We start from the raw sequence: 6,444 nt of genomic DNA on the forward strand, positions 1-6,444 counted from the left end.
TGATAAAAGCAACTTATAGATCGTGACCATCAGTTGGGGAATTTAGCCCCTAAGGTACTCCAGAACTGGGGAGAGCATGTACCCAATTCCCAATAAACTTTTGGGCCTTTATTCTCATCAGCCAATGTGACTCTGAAATAGGTAGTGCATGATCCAGCCACAGTTCATTCACAGGCTGCCCAACCTTCCTCCTCCTCAAGCACTGATTCACTCGTCAAATGTACTCTCTATGATTAGGACAAACTTGATCCCCAAACCTTAAACATAAAGAAGTGAACAGTGTCCCTAGGAGTTTACTTAAACTTGTTAGAGTTACCAATCACTGGTAATTTAAGATTTCAAATCATGGGGCAGTGGTGATACATGCCTCTAATCCCAGCGCTCAGAGGCAAGTAGATCTCTGTGAGTTCCAGGACAACCTGTTCAACAAAATGAGTTCCAGAACAACCAGGGCTACACAGTGAAATTCTGTCTTGAAAAACTAGAAAAGAAAGAGAGAAAGGAACAAAGAAACAAAGAAAAAGAAAGAGGGAGGGAGGGAAGGAAGGAAGGAAGGAAGAAAAAAAGGGAAAAGAATGCTTTATGATTAAAATAAATTAATATTTAAAATATTTACCATCATCCTCCTGCTAGATCTATCTGCCTTGTAAAAGGTAAAAGTGATCAAATGTGCTCTATGTCCAAGCTTCTCTTCAGGGCTGTCCCAAGTGACTTTCTGGGGCGGGGTGGGTGTGGGTGGGGTCAACCAAAACTAGACCGATCAGGTGAAGATACAGGGACTAAAAGAATAGCCATTATTTTGGTCCCTACCTGAGTCAACCAGGCTGCAAGGGATGATTGAACACTTCCTAAAGGGTTCTGAAAGTTCTTGCAAATTACTGTCCTCTAGATTAGAGGAGCCATGGAGAGACAGAGATAGATCTAACTATTACACATTCTGCAACGAAGATGGTCAACCCAGAAAGAAACTCCCTTGGGACTTCAAGGGAAACAGTAATATGTCAAAAAGACCGACTCATTCCAACAGATGGCTAAACTGTCCAGGAAAAGACTAGCAGACTTAAGGGGATCTACAAAGTCCCTGAAACTGGCCCTGAGGGAGCCCCCACTGACCTGAACAATAAAAAGAAAAATGAGTAAGCTTCGGCTACCTACAAAAGTCTTAACCAGCCAGCTGGAAAGTACAGCAAAGAGTCAAGTAACTAGAGAAAATAGGAAATGTAAGAGGTGACTGGATTTGAAAAGAACGAGTCAGGCATCCAGGCCTTCATAGGCTACAGACACACCAGGGAGGGCAGTCAGAGCAAAGGGCTCTCAGCTTTCCTTAACCATAAACAAAACACTGTTTGTGCATCCTGATAATTCTGCTAAGTGGTTCATCAGCTTTACACAAATCCACAAAATCAGATTTAGTCTACAAAGAAAGTGTCCAGATCTCTGTGGCGGAAATGACTTCTGTCTGCTATAACCTTAGTAATGATCCTGTTCACCCCAGGAGCTACACTATTGTACCACCTGTCTTTTTATAATGGATCTACCCTCTGATGGACTTTCTTCTCTATCTGGCTCCCCAGGATTACCTTAAGGGCCTGAAAGTCAGTAAGTGTGGAGATGCTGAGCCCTTCCATGCCTCCATTTCAGATGGAAGTACCCAGATCCACCAGGGACCCATGTCCTAGATGTTAGTTCTCAACTCTTGAGGGGCAAAAACTAGGTAGCTAGATGGGCATTAACCAGCTTGGAAGCCACTAAAGACAGACATCTCCCATAGATGGGGGGGGTTCTGAGGACTTTGCTGAGGCCCATTAAGGGAGAGCTCCTTTCTCAGAGTCCTATCTATGGCTTTGGGAGACATGACATTCTTCCCCCAACCCATCTTTCCCCTCTTCCCCCTCCAGAGACAGTATTTCTCTGTGTAACAGAACTGGCTGTCCTAGAACTTACTTTGTAGACCAGGCTTGCCTCAAACTCACAGACATCCACCTGCTTCTGTCTCCCGAGTGCTGGGACTAAAGATGTGTACCACTATGCCCACTCTAATCAGTCCCAAAGATTATAGTAATATTACACACTATTATTGTCCTCTCTCTTAAAATTAACCCATCTGGGCCTGTCAGTCATTTGGCCCAGGGACCAACTGAAGGGGGCCTGACACACCTGAACATATGTTGAGGCCAAAAGAGGGGGGAATTATCCTCTAATAAAATGATGTACCCTCAGGAGTCCCCCACCCCGAGTTACACATCTCCACTACTATGCCTGTTTAATTTTCTGAGTCCCCTCTCAAAGGCCTCTCTCTCTCTTTCTCTTTCTCTCTCTCTCTTCCCTCCTCTCCCTCTCTCTCTCTCTCCTGCCATTTTTGTGAAGTTCTAAAACAGTCCTCAAGCTTTAAAAAACAAAGCAAACAAAAACAACAACAACAACAGACAACAGACACCTCCAAACCTTCACTGAACTGTGTTTGTTCAGATGCAGTAGAGTACACCTGTGATCTTAAAACTCAGGAAGCTGAGACTGGGAAATCTCAAGGAGAGAACCCAAGGCCAGCCTGCCCTACAAAGCAAGTCCCTATCTCAAAACATCACAGGGGGCTAGAGGGTATTGCTCAGTTGTAGAATATCAGGAGCTTCGATTATAACTCAGGGGGTTACAACAAACCAACTGGGTATTTAAAGGTCCTGGGTTCAGATCTCTGTATCAACAAACTCTGCCCCCTCCCCAGACACACAACTCAAGACTAGTGTAATCTCCTCCTAGATTAAAATATTCAGCCCTTCAGGAGAGTTCCTTAAACAGGGAAGTAAGCAATAACAACAAAAAATAGATCCAGGCTGGGCGGTGGTAGCGCATGCCTTCAATCCCAGCGCTTGGGAGGCAGAGGCAGGTGGATTTCTGAATTCGAGGCCAGCCTGGGCTACAGAGTGAGTTCCAGGGCAGCCAGGGAGATCCAGAAAAACCCTGAAAAACCAAAAAGATCCAGGAAGTCCCTGAAGCTGACCAGATTCACTAGACCCCTCCCTGCAGAAGCAAGCAATAAAAGTTGAGAGTGCCCCTCAGACTGACGGAAGCTGAGCTGCAAAGAAGACTCTGAGACCAAACCAGCTGCCTGGAAGAATCAGAAACCAGCTGAGCTGCCTAGACCAGGTCAAGATCAGTTACCTGGAAAGGACACTCCCCAACCGATTGAGTTATCTGCAGGCTATGCAGAGTGTTCCAGGTTCCCAGCTTTTGTGACCTGTCATCTGTGCTTTGACGATGCAGCTGTCCATGAGTCATGTCTACTCCTGTAAGTAACCCCTCACCTATATTCCCATAAAGAACACCAATAAAGCTCATTGGTTCACGAAGTTGGACTTTGGTGGTATCTGTATTTTGGTCTGCCTTGGACTCCCTATCTGGGTGAGTGAGTATATGACAGGTGTGTTGCATCCCCCGGCAAAAGTTTTGTCACACAAGATCTCAGCCACGTCACAGAAAATGACTAGCCTGGACCAAACACAAGGACTGTCCCTCTAAAAACCTTCCAACTCATAAGACCAAAAATGCTTACTGTTTGTGTATTTTTAGTGTATGTAAATTAGAGTGTAATTAAAAATTAGTAAATAAATTGTAAAGACCCCAAATAATCAGAAAGCATATTCACTTCAAACAAAATAATATTTATACCTGAACTGCACCTGTCTAAATGTTCATCTCCCATTCTATGCATCCTCCCTTCCACTCTCCCCAACCCATTCCCCCAGAGCCATGACATCTGTTTCTTAGCCATTTTCTTGCCATCGTGGGAGACTCTGAATAGAATAGGAAGTAAGCAGCCAGCGGTGGCACACACCTTTAATCCAAATACTTGGGAGGAAGACATAGGCAAATCTCTGAGTTCAAGGCCAGCTACAGAATAAGTTCCAGGACAGCCAAAGCTACACAGAAAAACCCTTGTAGAGTCCCCTGACTGAAAAACAAACAAACACACATGCACACCAAACAAACAAATAAACAGGAAGCACACAAGCCTTAGAGACTGGCTGGAATGCATTCCAATCTCAGATTTGATCTAATTCCTGAGCACCCATAAACCAGTGACTTGACTTCTCCCAACTTTGATTTCCTTCCTTCTCGATAAATCCGGCCAACAGTGTTCCCTATCCTGTGGGAACCTGAGAGACCTATGTATACTAAAAGTCTCACTAAGACCCAGAAGTGCACAGGGAATAAGGCTCATGGTCAGCCCTTGGCCCAGAAGAGTCAGAAAACCAGGGAATGGCTGCTTGGAGCCAGTAAGGCCAGGGCAAGGCGACCAATCCTGCTCTATGACTCAGAAGGCTTCTGGTAAAATTCAGCCACAGGGGACCATTGACAGTAATCAATAGATCTCCCGCTTTCGGATCTCAAGCATTCCATAAAAACCGGCCTTAATCACAGGGAAGAGGGACGGGGGTCTCCCCAAAACAACCTCTTGGGAAGTTCCTAATACAGAAAGTAGAAGTAAACGAATTGGTTCTATGTAGTAAGATCGGGGAGGAGCAGGAGCCAGGGCCTCCAGGTACCCCTCATAGGCCATTTGGGGCCTGAGCCAATGCTCAAGGCCTCTGGAACCAGGTAATCCCGAGTGAAGTGTTCAGCCCTGCATTTAGTTACCAGACACCTGTTACTTGCAAAAGATAGCTTGGACCTGCATCCGGATCTCATCAGGAAGAAGCAACTACTCCCAAAAATAACTGTAAGGAAGGTAGTAAGCACTGTCAAAAGGCAGAGACTCCCATAGTCTTGATGCCCCAATCCCTAGACACTCCGAACCCCCTCGCCTTTGCCTACCCAGAGCCTGAGAGCGAGGTCTTCAGCAGAATTGGTATTTCTCATTCCAGGAAGAATCTACAAGGGAAGGTGTCACCCAGCTAAGAAAAGGCAAGACTAGGGCTCCACCCAGAATCTCCAGCCTCCTGAGACACACCTATCTACCTCTAGGCAATTGAAAAAGATCTGTTCTGGGGCCGATAGTGCCCAGACAAGCAAAACTGCAAAAATAAAGAGTCCCTGGGTCTCCGGTCCTTCCTGGGGGGAGGAGCTAGAGGCGCTGACATCCCCGCCCCCCTAGCCTCGTACTAGCCCCCGCAGCACGAAGACAGAAGTCTCTCCAATCTCTCGGTTCTCCCTCCTCCGTGCCCCCTAGCCCTGACATTATTTCCCGCTTTGCTGTTTCTTGGATGATTTTCAAGAGTTTGTGCAATCGCATATGTATGAAAATGCCATAATGAAACACAGTACTTTGCATGCTAACATAAAATAAATATAAAATAATAAAGCAAGTGCGCGCTTGCGCAAGCGTGTGTGTGTGTGTGTGTGTGTGTGTGTGTGTGTGTGTGTGTATTGTAGAGCGGTTCCCCTGCCATCTTCAAACGCTGGATCGTGTCTTTACAGTGGGAACGAAGTAGTTTGAAAAGTTGTGACAAGATTACCTCCCATCACCCAACACAGCAAAGTTAGTGCCTGAAGACTGCCCAGGCTCGATTTCGGTGTGGTTTTTCCTTCGCTGTTAAAGATCCTGTCTCTCAAATTTGGGTGTCTCGCTTTACCCCTTCCTGCACCCCTTTCCCATCTTGTCCGGAAGAAGGGCCACCCCGCTTTGTCCCGTCCTACAGCAGGAAAAAACTCCTGCTTTTCTAAACTCACTGGTTAGTACCGGTGGTCCCGAGACCTGCCTTCCCCTCCCCTGTCCAGCCCTGCCCAGCCCTGCCCTGCCTTGCCCAGCCCAACTCTGCCCAGCCCTGCCCTGCCCTGCCCTACCCAGCTTTGCTACTAGGATACCGAGGGAAGGTGGCGGCGACCCCGGTAAACAGACCAGCAGGCCCTGGTCTAGAAGGCTGAACAGATGCAGCCACACTGTTCAGGGTGGGACAGAGCCTGGAGTTCAGAAGTGGATACATAGGAAATGATCAAGTGACCAGGACAAAAGCAAGGACCGTAGTAGGGCTGGGCCGGAGTAGCGGCGCTCCCGCTCGCCCACATCCCCTCCCCATGCGCGCGGCTCCTGGCTTCAGTGTTGGATGTCCGGCGGGACCCACCTGATCCGCAAAAGCAGGCCGGGCGTGTGTGGTCGGCTGCGCCGGAGACAGGACCACGCGGGCGGGCGGCGCCCTGTGCTGCAGGAGACCTGGTCGCTGCTCCGCCGGGGTGTGCCGGGTGGGGTGCGCGCCTCCGGCCCCTGCCGGCGCCTCCTCCGGGCAGCGCGCGGCGGCCTAGGGCGCGGGCGAGTGGTGTGCGCCGACCAGGGAGTGGGAGCCTAGCGGGTCCCCACCCGTCCCCCACCCCAGACACAACGTCCGGCGCGATGCACGTGTGATGCATCGGGTGTCCTTCACTTTATCCCTACCTGCACCTCTTTGCCATCTGTGGGAGGAGTGATGTTTCATCTCCACTCAAGCAGAAAAAAGTCTGAAACCAGAAAAA

At 48.4% G+C, this 6,444-nt stretch overlaps 1 protein-coding gene across 7 annotated transcripts in view; it reads right to left on the reverse strand.

Moving 5' to 3' along the window:
- Nucleotides 1-6,426, reverse strand: part of LOC116090066 (N-acetyllactosaminide alpha-1,3-galactosyltransferase) — a 72,728-nt gene extending 66,302 nt beyond the window's left edge. For 2 of the 7 annotated variants that reach the window (XM_031370013.1, XM_031370016.1), the window contains exon 1: nucleotides 6,060-6,426. The gene's annotated coding sequence lies outside the window, so the exon portion shown is untranslated. Of the gene's footprint in view, nucleotides 1-4,812; nucleotides 4,983-6,059 lie in introns of those variants that run through there. The other 5 variants (XM_031370017.1, XM_031370004.1, XM_031370011.1 and 2 more) reach the window with 4 other exon arrangements.
- Nucleotides 6,427-6,444: the final 18 nt, after the last annotated feature.

Source organism: Mastomys coucha, unplaced genomic scaffold (assembly GCF_008632895.1).
Source record: "Mastomys coucha isolate ucsf_1 unplaced genomic scaffold, UCSF_Mcou_1 pScaffold15, whole genome shotgun sequence".
NCBI classification, from domain to species: domain Eukaryota; kingdom Metazoa; phylum Chordata; class Mammalia; order Rodentia; family Muridae; genus Mastomys; species Mastomys coucha.